Source organism: Mus caroli, unplaced genomic scaffold (assembly GCF_978045245.1).
Source record: "Mus caroli unplaced genomic scaffold, Mus_caroli_1 scaffold_12, whole genome shotgun sequence".
Classification (NCBI taxonomy): Eukaryota; Metazoa; Chordata; class Mammalia; order Rodentia; family Muridae; genus Mus; species Mus caroli.
Window position 1 is genome coordinate 79,248,618 of NW_028227267.1, and position 14,945 is coordinate 79,263,562.

The window sequence follows — 14,945 nt, forward strand, 5'->3', positions numbered from 1 at the left end:
TGAGAACATGTACACATTGCCATTTCAGAACCAATGTCATATGGTGTTGCTTGGGCTAATCAAATAACATTTTTCAATTTCCATCCTCCTACTGTTTATTCCATCTGTTTGCTTGAATCTTGCCATATATTTTAGCATATGAAAGCCACTCTCAGTTCTCAAGTTTTAACATTTATTTTTATGTATATCTTTGCAATGTTAAGCTTGAAGTAAGGTTACTGAAAACATAAAACTGTGGGCTTCAAAGAATGTATTTTACAGACCAAAATTTTATTATATATATATATATATATATATATATATATATATATATATATATACTCAATTTTGGGTGATACGGAACTCTCATTGTCCTGGTGAAAGATTGTTCTTCTTTGCAAACTATATCCACCTTTGGGGCACCAGACTATACATGAATTATACTGCACATGAGTTTGTGTTCTACTCAGCTTGAAAGAAGTTCAGGTGGGAGAACAGAGATATGATTATACTGATTTTTAAATTCTATGAAAACTTTAAATTTGTGGCTATTTGTCTCCCTAAACCTTCATTATTATCTATCATGGGATCCTGAGAGAATTACAGAGTTATCATGCCTGAGCACATAATACTGACTCTGTCCTCTCATGAAAAGAATAATAGGATAGTATATGCAAGGTCTATCTTCTACTAGGAAGCTTTCTTGAAGCACAATCTAATTTTCAGTACATTTTTCTTGATATTTATAGTTTATATATAATGGCTGATGCTATTTCTACATTTAGTCATTTCATATGTGACTATGTTCTCCTCCAGCAATTTATCACTTTCCAGGCTTATGACTTATATACTTAATTATATGGGAAATTCATTAACAGCAAAGTTAATTTAGGTAATCAATTTCTGTGTTTTCTGACACTTGCTCTATAGTCCGTGGTTATTTTTCCCCTCAAGCTTAAAAATAACAATAATATTTTAAGTAATTTATTCACTATTACACTTGATGAAAGCAAGTATATTAATAGAGGTTCTATTACCATATGATGAATTAGAATAATAATCGACATCATGAATCCCTTTCATGGAAGTTATTTTTTAAGGTTAAATTTGCATATACTTATACATATAGCTGCTTTCCACCTAACTTTTTAAAGAACTTTGAATGTGTATAAATTTAACACATTTTTAATAAATATAGGTTAAAATCTCTAGTTGATCTAGTTGTGGCTAATGCCACAGTATACACAGGAAAGTAATCAATGAGCTAATAGACATCTATGTATGTATCCAACTCCATCTCTAACATTTATTGTATTCCTTATCAACACTTGATACAGTCTATTTGGATAATGAAATCTTATTTATTTACCGTTTACCTATGACATATTTACTGATGAATTTTGCTTACAAAATGAGTTTTTAGGGATGACTCTTGACATATATCTTGTAAGGATGACAGGATGTGTATGGTATCCCTTGAAAAGGCTAAATTACAGGATCTCTCTTTCAATGCTAATTATTGAGAAGTTATGGTTGAGGTTATTTATGTCATTTTTCTGCATGTTGAAGCTTAAAATATAGATGCTTGGAAAGCTTGAGTTAAAAAGTTTCAGATTCTAACTTTTGCACTTACCCTCTCACAGCTCTTGAACTATTTGATATTTCTGGTTTCAGCTTATTATCGATAAAATGAAAGAATAAATACAGCGAGGATTGTGAGCTATGGTGCAGTGCTTATCACATGCTGGAGAGGATATATTGATAAACAAATCTGATATTAACCTGAAATTATTTTTTATTATGTTTTATATAATTCAGTTGGACTTATAGTGTGTAAATAAAATAAAAATATATAAGCAAGAATATTTTCATCTTATTTATGGATTATCACAGTAAAATTCAGGGTCACTATTATGAAGGACATGTAAAATATCTACATAATAGAAAGAAGAATACTAATTATTCTCATTTATTTAAGATATTCATTATATATTTATATTGTTTTATAAATAATAATTGCATATGCCCTCCCAGAGTTTAATAGTATCTCAGAAAAAAGACAGTACATGTGGGGTATTTATGAAGATAGGGTTTAAGCTAAACTAAAATATTTGAACTTATAGTGCTGATTGTATGAAAGCTGTCAGGGTTCTATAAATAGGAGGGCATATAGAATTGGTATGTATTACAAAAAGAATTTTTGGATTGGCATACATATCATGAGCTGGGGAGTCCCACAATGGCCACCAGTACACCACAGAAGCTGAGAAATTGGTTGCTGCTCAGTCTACAAAGCGCTTAGTTCTTTATTTCTCATCTAAAATGTTATGTAATGTTAACCAGGGAAGCATGCTAAGGGATGATGATTTCTTCACTGTACTGACTTGACTTCTTATGCTTCTTGAAGATTACCATACCTGTGTGGTTACAAGTGACCACAATTTGAGTTCACTAAATCCCTCTTTCCACTCATACAGACTCACTATTTTAATTGTGGAAATTCTACAGTTTATTTTGAAAGTAAGAAAACAGACTTCAATATTATATTTGTATATATTTGTGTATTTGATTTCTGTATCTCTTAAATTTTTATGTGCCAAGTTTCACATGTTCATTTCTGAAACAAATAAATTTGGAATAGAATAAATATTAAATTTGCAATTAAATCTAGGAAGAATTTGTGGTAATAAAAATATTAATTCATCTAACTCAATATACATAAAATCATTTAATTTCTTTAGATATATTACAGTGTCCTTAATTATTATTTTAACTCAGTTAAAAATATTATGGATGAATACATTTTACTGTGTTGCTGTGGTAATTGATAGTAAACAAAATTAATTCTTTAAATTAATTTTGAATTTTCTTTGTTAGTGAATAACTGTTATGAATGTCTACCATGCCAGTTTTGGAGAAGACTGTATAAGGAAAATTTTTATATATATTTTTATATTTATATTTATATTTAATTTTTAGACAAAAAATAACTGAACATCATGAAACTAATAAACTTCTTACAACAAAGATACTAATTATTTTAGCAAACTGGAAACCTACAAAACAGGAAATAAGTGCCTTTACTAATTATACATCTGTCATAGATTAAGAATAAAAATATATAAAAATCCACAACTACAATAACAACAAGCATGTGACCATCAAGAAAACAAATAATACAATTAAAACAAGAAGTATAATTGAACTGAGTTCAAACATGGTGAAATACAAATGTTTGAGAAATACTTAGTAGTTTTATAGTTTCATATAAGTGGAAATGTGCTTACTTGCAGTAAGCAGTAACTGATGTTTGAAATATATTATCCTATCCTTAGTCTCCCAGGCTCCTTTTTGCCATACAGCAGTTCCCACCTGGACATAGACAATTGAGACATCAACCTGGATCAGAGACTCCCCACTCTACTATAGACTTTACAGAATGGGAGAAATCTAATCAGGCTGTCTCTTTCCAAAACTTCCATGGTCTCTCACTATCTCATCATTCCCCTGCAATCCCAGGGCTCCCTAATTGCTGTTTCATAGCGTTTAAAAGGGATAGAGGCTTACTGGTCTACCAGACATCAGGTAGACTGAGAGAAGTTCAGGAAGGATGAGAGTCTGCCAAACTCCCCCACTATGTAGGCCTCTGATCACCTTATCCTGAGTCCTCTAGTCTTCTAATGGCTACATCCAATCCCCAACTGGGGTGAAAACTTTCTATTGTACAAGAAACTGGACCCTCTACCACAAGCTCAGACCACAGTTGGCTTAGAGACTCCATGTTCTACCAGAGATCACACTAATTGGGAGAAGTCCATGTAGGTTGCCTGCCTGCCAAATTTTCCCACTCTCTCACTATCTCATCATCCCTGACCATATTACCAGTTCTGTGCCTTTCTAGATACCTTAAGTCAGCCTTCAACTTGGGAAGAGAATTCCTGTTCTACCAAAGACACACAGGCTGGTAGAAGCCCAGTCCACACAGATCATAGAGGAAACAGAAACCAAAGGGGGAAAACAAAAACAAACAAACACACAAACAACAACTACAGCAACAAACTCACCAATCAAACAAAGACAAACTCAGAAATTGTTACTTAGAGTTTTAAATATGCTCCAAACCCAGCATAAGAACACAAGACACAATAACCAACACATACTATATTATCACCAAAACTCACCTTTCCTAGTACAGCAACCCATGAATATTTCAGCATAACAGAAACACAAGAAAATGACCTTAAAACTGACATAATAAAGATTATTGAAGTCCTTAGGGAGAAAAGGAATACGCCTCTTAGGGAAATTCAGGAAACACAAACAATTGGATGAAATTAATAAATCTCCCTTTAAAAGCCAAGAAAAAGGGTACCGTTGAAAAAGAGAGTATAATAATAAAAATTCCAAAGGAATGAATATGGAAATAAAACACAAACTGAGGGAATTTTGGAAATGAAAAAATCTAGGAACATTAATAAGAACCATAAGCACAAGCATTGGCAATAGAATATAACAATTGGAAGAGAAAATCTCAGGCATTGAATATAGATTGGAGGATATAGACAATTTCAGACAAAGAAAATGGTAAAAATCAAAGTTCCTAAGATACATTCAACAGATTTCACAAAGGTCAACAGGATGAAGGGCCCAAGTGAGGACACCTCAGTACCACTTGGGAGGGAGAAGAAAGCAATTACAAGTGGGGAGGGAGGGAGGGATCTGAGAGGGAAAGTGAACAGGGGTGGGAAGGGATAGGGGAATCTGATATGGTATTGGATGAGGGAATAAGGACTGATGTCCTGAGGGACAGCAGAAAGGATGGAAACAGGCAACCGCAGGAGGTAGGAGGTTGGGGATCTCTCCAGAATGTACCAGAAACCTCGGAGGTGAGAAACTCTCAGGACTCAAAGGGAAGGACCTTAGATGAAATGTGTGAAAGTGGGTCAAGGAAACTTATAAAGCCCACCTCCAGCAGGAAGATAGGGTATCAAATGAGGGAGGGAGTTGCCATCTTACAGTCAAACTTTGGCCCATCATTGTTCATGTCTGAAAAAACTACAGTAATGGAGATGGAGAGGAGCCTGAGGAAAAGAAGTTACAGAGGCAGGTTTAAAGAGAAATCTGGATCAAGGGGAGGTCCCAAGGCTTGACACTACAACTGAGGCTATGGAGCACTCACAAAAATGGACCTAGCATGACCACACTCCAGAAGACCCAACAAGCAATTGAGTCAGATGCAGATATTTGTTCACAACCAATGGACAGAAGCTGCTGACTCCTATTGTTGATTTAGGGAAAGCTGAAAGAAACTGAAGCTGGCGATCCTGTTGGAGGACCAGCAATCTCAATTAACCTGGACCCTTGAGATCTCTCAAACACTGGACCACCAAACACGCAGCATACACCAGCTGATATGAGGCCCCCAACACATATACAGGAGAGGACTGCCGGGTCTGGGTTCAACCAGGGATGATGCACCTAACCCTTAAGAAACTGGAGGCCAAGGGGAGTTTAGAAGTCAGGTGGGATAGGGTTTGGAATGGAGACATGTTCATGGAGACAGGGTGTGGGGAGGAAGTATAGGATGTGGAACAGTCAGAAGGTGGACAACGGGGGGGGGGGCGAAGGGGGCAATAAAATCTGGTGTGTAAAAAAATAAAGAAATTAGTTAAGAAAATATCAAAGTTCCTGACACAGAACATCCAGGAAATCTGGAAACCTATAAAACGAACAGTTAAAGTAAAGGGAACAGAGAAGAGGAGGAGGAGAAGGAGGAAAGGGACCACGGAGGATTCTCAGCTCAAAGACCCAGATAGTACTTTCAACATAATCATAGAAAATATTCTGTAAAATTAAAATAACTTTACAGACCACAACACAGATTGGACCAAAAAAGGTAGTCCCCTTATCACAGAGTAATCAAATATTCAAAACATATAAAAAAAGGAAAAATACTTAATGCTACAAAGGAAAATAGCAACATACAGAGAATAAAATATAAAGATGTACATATTAGACTTACCCCTAACTTTCAATGGAAATTCTAAATGCCAATAGGTCCTGAGCAGATGGTTTAAAGCAGACTCAAAAGGAGCAAATATTCAAGCCCAGACTACTGTGGCCAGCAAAAACTTAAATCACCATGAAAAGATAAAATTAGATATTACATAACAAAGCCAAATTTAAACAGACTCTATCCACAAATACAGAAATACAGAAGGTACTAAGAGAAAAATTCCTACCCAATAAGGTTAACTATATACAAATAAACATAGGCAATAAATGTTGCAGCACCAGAAAAAACAAAAAAAGTGAAACACATGCATGCACATCACAACAAACATGAGCAACACAAACAAAATGACAGGAATTAACAATCACTTGTCAATTATATCTTCAACATCAATGCACACAATTATCCAATAAAAGGACACATTCCAACAAAATGGTTGTGAAAACAGGATCCACTCTTCTGCTACATACAAAAAATATATGTCAACATTAAAAAATAAACGTTACCTCAGGGTTAAGAGTTGGAATAAGATTTAACAAACAAATGGATCCTAGAAGCAAACTGCTATAGCCATTCAAAATTTCTAACAAAATAGACTTCTGAACAAATTTAGTAATAATGATGATCATGATGATGATGATGACGGTAATAACAATAAAAGATGGGGAAGGATACTTCATACTTATCAAAGGAAAACTTCACCAAGATGACTTCATAAATTGATGACCCAAATGAAAGGGTATGCACATTTGTAAGAGGAATATTACTAAGCTTAAATCACCCATCAAGCCCCATAAATTAGTAGTATGAGTCTTCAATACCCCACTATCACCAATGGACAAGTCATAGAGCAAAATTAAACAGAAATAATGGAGTTTACAGATGTTATGGATAAAATTAACCTAACAGATATCTACAGAACATTTTATCTAGAAGAATGTATCATCTCAGCACCACAGTGAACCTTCTCCAAAACTGACCAGCTATTAGGCCACAAAGCAACTCTCTAAAGATACAGAAGAATTGTAAATATCCAATGTGTCTTACAAGACCACCACAAACTAAAGCTGGATTTCAACAACAAAAGAAACAACAGAAAGCCTACAAACTCAGAGAAACTGAACAGCTCTCTACCAAATGACTACTGTGTTAAGACAGAAATAAATAAATAAATAAATTCAAGATTTATTAGAATTCATTTAAAATGAAGGCACAATATATCCAAACTTATGGGACACATTGCAAGCAGTTCTAAGAGAAGCACTAAGTGCCTTCACTAAGCAAGTAGAGAAATCTCATATTAGAGCACTTAATGGCACACCTGTAAGCACTAGAAAAAATAAAGAAGCAAGGAGTGGGGTGCAGAAAATTATCAAACTAAGGGCAGAAATCAATAAAACAGCAACAAAGTGAATAATAAAGGAATCAACAAAATAAACAGTTGGCTCTTTAAGAAAGTCAATGAGAAGGACAAATCCTTATCTAAACTAACAGGCAGAGAGAGAAAACTCAAATCAACAAATCAGAAATAAAAGAGGCACATAGCAGACTCGAGAAAATCCAAAGTGTCATTAGGCTATACTTAAAAAAGCTGCACTTCACGAAATTGGAAAACATAGTAAAAACAATTTACAGTAAGCCAATAACCAACATCAAATTAAATGGAAAGAAACACAAAGCAATTCCATTTAAATCAGAAATAATACAAGGGTGTCTACTATTTCCATATCTATTCAATAGATTAATTCAAGTTCTAGTTAAAGCAATGGGACAGATGAAGGAGATCAAGTGAATATATATTGGAAAGGAAGAAGTCAAAGTATTATTATTTGCAGATGACAAGATATTATGCCTAAAATATTCTACAGCTGAAAATGATAAACACCTCCAATGAAGTGGCTGCATATAAGATTGTCTAAAAAAGAAAAAAAAATAGAATCCTTCCTCCTGTATTCAAATTAAATATGATATGAGAGAATAACTAGGGAAACTTTACAACAGCCAAAATTAATATAAAATTTCTGGGATAACTGTAACCAAGCAAGTTAAAGTCTTATATGTCAAGAAGTTCAAGTCTTTGAAGAAAGAAACTGAAGAAGTTATCATAAGATGGAACAATCTCCCATACTAATGGATCAGTACGATTACCATAGGAAATGTCCATCTGACTAAATTTAATCCTCATCAAAATTCCAACACGATTCTATTAGACCTTGAGAGAACAAAACTGAATCTCATATGGAAAATTAAACAAAACAATGAACACACAGTATAGCAAAATTCCTAAAAAATAAAAGAATTGCAGATGTATCACAATCCCTGACTCTATAGTAATAAAATCCACATAGTATTGGTATGAAAACAGGTTGATTAATAGAATGGAATTGGAATCCCAGATATAAATTCACATATTTATGGACACCTGAATTTTATAAATAAGCAATAAATATACAATGAAAACCAGGAAATCATTAACAAATGGCTTTGCTCTAACTGGATGTCATCATGTGGAAGAATGCAAATAGATCTGTCACCCCACATTAAACAAAAGTCCAAGTGGCTCAAAGACCTCAATATAAAACCAGAAACACTGAACATTATAGAAGATTTAAAAGAGTCAGTGGGAATAGCCTTGAATGCATCAGCACAGGTAACAACTTTGTAATCAGGACACTGATAGTGTAAGCACTAAGACCAACAGTTTGTAAATAGGACCTAGCGAAACTGAAAAATTTCAGTAAGACAACGGACACTGTCAATTATTCAGAACAGAAGCTCGCAAAATGGGCAAAAATTTATAATAATTCCACATCTGACAGAGTGTATAGGTAGATTAGATAGATAATGATAGGGATATATAGATAGATAGATAGATAGATAGATAGATAGATAGATAGATAGATAGATAGATAGATAGATAGATAGGATAAATCATAGTGAAGAACTCTGGAAACTAGACATCAACAAAATAAATAATCCAATGAAAATGAGGCACAGAATGAAATGAAGTTCTCACCTGAGGAATATCAATATCTGAGGATCACTTGAAGAAATGTTGAATATCTTGGACACCAGGGAAATACATATCAAAAGGATACTGAGATTCCATCAGACACCTGTCAGAATGGCTAAGATCAAAAACCTTAGTGATCACTCATGCTTTGCAAGGATGTGGATCAAAGGGAACACTCCTGCATTTCTTGTGGGAGTGAAAACTTGTACAGCCACTTTGGAAATCAATATTGCTGTTTCTCTGAAAACTTGGAATCTATATACCGCAAGAGCCAGCTATATCACTATTGGACATATTCCCTGAAGATGTTCCATCCTACAACAAAGACACATGATCCACTATGTCCATAGCAGGTTTATTTATTGATGCCAGAAATGGGGAAACAACCTAGAACCAAACAACCAAAGAATGGACAAAGAAAATGTATACTTACATAAAGGAATATTACTCAGCTGTTACAAAAAAAAAATCCCATCACAAAATCTGCAGGCAAACAGATAGAAGTAGAAAAAAAACCTTTTTGAGTGAGGTAACCCAGTCGAAGTAACCCTAGAAATTGAAACCTAGTATGTATTCATTTTCACATGAATATTAACTGTAAAGTACAGGATAATCTTAAAGGCTAGGTAACAAGGATGGCTCAAGGGGAGAATGCACGAATGTCTCTGGAAAGCAGAAATAAAATAGATATTGTGGGTGAACTAAGGACTGCTGGGATTGGGAAGAACAATAAGGTGTGGGAGGAAAGAGGAAGAAAGTATTGGAGAGACAACTGGAATTGTGAGGGTGGCAATTCAGGGGCAAGGTAGAAATCTATTGCAATGGAAAGCCACAACTATGTATTTGGGTGACCTTAGCTAAGACTTCAAATTTCCAGGCAAGATTGGGACACCAACACAACTATAATACCTTATACTTAAATTTGTCATGTCTGTAAGATGTGCATGAATAGATGTAACACAGAAGTTGTGGGAATAGCAGTCACTGGCCAGTCACTCCCATGCTACAAGAAGAACCCCCACACATTACACTGCCTGGAGTACCAGAACTGTTTTATTATTATTAATTATTATTATTATTATTATTATTATATTTTCTTCACTTACATTTAAAATGATATCTCCTTTCCAAGTTTCCTCTCCGAAGATCCCCTATACCCTTCCCCCGTACTCCTGCTCTCCAACTCACCCACTCCCACTTCCTGGCCCTGGCATTCCCCTATACTGGAGCATAGAATCTTCGCAAGACCAAGGGCATCTCCTCCCATTGATGGCCGACTAGGCCATCCTCTGCAACATATGCATCTAGAGACACGAGCTCTAGGGGTACTGGTTAGTTCAGAACTGGTTTTAAAAAAGATCCCTAATGATTTTCTGCTGGATTACATGGGAGCCTGGCATAATCAGTCTCAGGGCGAGACAGTCCATGAAGCAACTGATGGAAATAGACACAGAGGCTCAGTTGGAACTTTGTTAAATCCTATGAAAGAGGGGAGGAAGGATGAAAGGAGCCAGAAAATCAAGGAAACAACCAGGAAATCCAAAGAATCAACAAATCTGGACTTACAGGGCAGCATGTAGACTGAACACAGAGCCCGGGAGCCTACATGATTGTAATCTTGGCCATCTGCAAATACGTTATAATTGTGTAGCTTAATCTTTTGTGGGACACCTAGCAGAGTGAGTGTGAGTTGTTTCATACATATTTTCCTGCTTTGGGGATGCTTTTTCTATTACTGGGTTGTCCAGACTTAGTAAGAAGGGAGATGTCTAGTCTTATTGCAATTTACAGTTGATATCCCTGGAAGGCTGTCCTTTTTTGAAAGGAAATGAAGGAGGATTAGCCTGATATAAGAGAGGTGGGAAGGAGGGACTGGGAAAAGAGAAGTAAGGGAAACTGTGGTCAGGATATAATATATGATATAATGAATAAAAAATAGAAGGAGGCATCATTAATATACTTTAATTTTTATACAAATTTTCTTTATTGGTATGATAATTTTAATGTTTTTCCATAAATCTGTATTATTACAGACATTGGTACCTGCACATTAACTGTAACTTACACCCCCAAAATAATTAAACTTTGTGATGAGACTCACTCAAAATTATTGGAATAAATTTTCCAGCATTGTGTTTAAAATCTTAATCTCTGTCTCTGTATCTCTATGTCTTTATCTTTCTGTCTCTGTATTTCTTTGTTTCTCTCTGTCTCTGTCTCTGTCTCTTTTCTCTCTGTCCCTCTCTATATACAAACACACATACCCACATATATACACAAATGCATATACTATATGAATATAATGTTATAATCTGGCTTTGTTTTAAGAGAAAAATAATTTACTTCAAATTGTTCTTGAAATTATTCATAGATTCCAATGTTAGAAAATCTTTTGATATCAATATATTGAAGGCTATTAAAGTAATAATATAGATTCCATTTTATTACCACATGAAATTAAATAAAGCATAAACACTGAAGTCATTTTGTGTAATTCATACTTATTGAGATATTAAAATAATTTTTTAAATAGTCACCACTTCAAAGAAGTCACAGAGGAAATTACTAGATATTTTCACATGAAGAAAAAAATGAAAGGTACACAAGCTATTGCATTTAACAGCCAGAATATCCACTTAGGAATTTGCTTTTAGAATTTTTTTTTTCTTTCAAAAGGAGGAAATCTATGAACTCAGTCAGAAGTGAGAGAGTCGAGCACTGCCTTTTCAGTATTTGCCTGGGATCTTCCTGGGCTTGCAGAAAACTTTGTATGTGATCCCCGGATATAGCAGAACTTCCTAAAGCTCCTCATTGTTTTTCTTGTTGAAATCCCAGCCTCAGGCAGCAGAGTCTGATGCTGTTCAGAGCTGTTCAGGTCATAAGAATAGTACTCTTCTACCCACCCATTCTTGTTATTTACTCTACATACCTAAGTACTTAGAGGCTTGAGATTTTGTACATCTAGAAAATAAAATAAAATAGCGAATGTATTCTGTGTAGATTTCTTTTCATAGCTGTAAACCTTATTTACAAATTTAATACCAAAATTACCAGTCTATGCAATTCATTTAACTTCTATGTATTTACAACAAGCCATAGAACTTCGAGATAATTTTTATTTTTTTCAGTACCAAATGTATTTTAACCACTCATGAACCACTCAAACCAAAGTTTCTATGACAGAATTAGAACTACAATAAATAATTAGCTTCATATTCTGGTTCATAATTTGTGTCTATTTTTTATTTGATAACTTCTTTCTTTTTATTGGTTATTTTATTTATTTACATTTCAAATGTTATCCCCTTCTCAGTTTCCCCTCTGCAAAGCCTATCCCATATCCCTACCCCCTGATTCTATGATACCGTTTCCCAGCCTCCCACCCACTCCTGCCTCACAGCCCTAGCATTTCCCTACAGTGGGGAATCAAGCCTTAACAAGAGACCTCCCTTGACATTGATGCCACATAAGGTCATCCTCTGCTACACATGCAGCTTGAGCCATGGGTTCCTCCGTGTGTATTCTTTGGTTAGTTGTTTAGTCCTTAGGCTCTCTGGTAGGTTGATATTGTTGCTCTTCCTATGGGGTTACAAAACCATTCTGCTCCTTCATTCCTTCCTTTCTCTACTCCATTGGGGTCTCTGTGCTCAGTCTGATGGTTGGCTGCAATCATCTGCATCTGTTTTGATCAGACTTCTCTCAGGAGACACCTATATCAGGCTCCTGTCAGCAAGTAGTTCTTGGCATCACCAAAGCTGGGTTTGGTGGCTGCAAGTGGGATGGATCCCCAGATGGTATCTATTACCTGAATTATTCCTTGCTTATCCCCTTATATTTATACTCCTTTCTTTTAGTTCTCTTTTGTTCACATTACAGTGTGCCTACATAGGCATTTGTTCATATATATACATGTATTATAGGTTAGATTCAACATATGAGAGGATGTATGTGTTTATTTTCTTTATGAGACTATAACTTACTTAATATTATAATTATTTCTTTTATGCAAAGGTTTATTCAGATTCAGACTTTATTCAGAATTGAGTAGATTATTTATTGAGTATCTATCTATCCTTGTGTGTGTGTGTGTGTATAGGAATCTATTGATGTGCAACTAGGTTTCTATATGAAATAACGCAGCAATATACATTGAATTCAAATATCTCTTTGGTAGATATCAGTGTTCATGGGGTATATGCCCTGGAGTTAAATAGTTCAATCATGTAATAACTCTATTTTTATTTTTTGAGAATCCTACAATATGATTTTCACAATTGCAGTTTTAATTTGCATTCCCCTCAGGAAAAGACAGAAGATTCCGCTTTCTTCACTTCTTCCCATGCATTTCTTGTCAGATTTTTGGACACTATCCATTCTGACTAGGGTGAAGTAGTAACTCGATATTTTTAATTTTCTTTTCCTTGATTTCTAGAGATATTGGACATTTTAAAATGTAGTTAGTGGCCATATGTATTTTTTAATACTGTCTATTCAGTTCATTAATTCCTTGCTGTGGGCTAGCCAAGCATCCAGTTTCTGGAGGAAAGTAGCAAAAACAGGGTATTGCGTCAGTGATTGAGGCCCAAGGCTGCCAACTTTTGCTAATTTAACTCTTTCCTGCTATCTCAGAGCCAGAAGCTGGTGGCTTATAGCAATTTAATTCCTGTTGATAGCAGCAAGTGCTAATGAAAACCAGCTTAGTCATTTGGGCTTGTCTCTTTCTGCCTCAAAGGCCCCTCACTGGTCAGTGGAGAAGTTCAAAATGTATTAACTCTTCATGAGGCATAGAGAAAAGAAAGAAAGCAAGGAATAAAAGCAAACACACACACACACACACACACACACACACACACACACACACACACACAGAGGAACTGACCACCTGTTTGACCAGTCTAAAAACTGTACATTAATATATCTATATCTATATCTATATATATATATGTGTGTGTGTGTGTGTGTGTATCTGAGTGTGTCTGTGTGTGTCTGTGTGTGTCTCTGTGTCCGTGTGTGTGTGTGTATAATGTGAATATATATATACATATATATATATATATAATGTGCATATATATGTGAGATATATATGTTTGTTTGTGTGTGTGTGAGAGAGAGAGGGAGAGAGAGAGAGAGAGAGTGAGAGAGAGAGAGAGAGAGAGAGAGAGAGAGAGAGAGAGAGAGAGAGAGAGAGAGAGAGAGAGAGAGTATATATATATATATACACAGACAGGCATATACATGTGGTAGAAGGAGCAGATCCCAACAGCCAAACTTTATATTTTCTCTCAGCCATTTTATACCTTCTTAAAAGAAAGTTCTTTATAAAATCACCTCATAGATAAAATGTTATACCAAAGTTCAAGGACACAGATTCACATGACCTTGCTTTATTACAGTGCACACATGAGACTTCATTTTCAAATCTGACCTAGAAGAAATGATTTTCCTTGATCACAAATCTGTCCCAAGCCTATTTTTCTTCTTAGTGTATTTTATGAAAGCTCATTGTATTCTTTATTATACAACTCTTATTTACTATTCTATGAGGAGGTGACACATTCTAATTTTGATTCTAACTTAATTACATCTTGCTGCCAAAACAACTAAAACCACCTCCTTAAACTTTTTTCCTAAAATCATTTGACTCAAATTGGGAATTCTACAAAGTCATTCATTCATCAAACAGCATTAATTCGTGAAAGTTCATCTTCATTTTGATCTGCAAGAAATTTGCCTAATAGGGCGGGCTGATGTCCAAGAATCATTATGCTATCTCATGCTGGCAGGAAAGGATTATCAGAAGCGAGAAGCAATCAGAGAATGAAGTCTCTGGGGCCATGCTGCTCCAGAGTGCAGCCATCACAGACATGCAAAATGGTGGCCATCTCCAGGAAAATTAATTGCCACATTCTTTTCTAGATGGCTTCTGTGATTTCTTTGGTT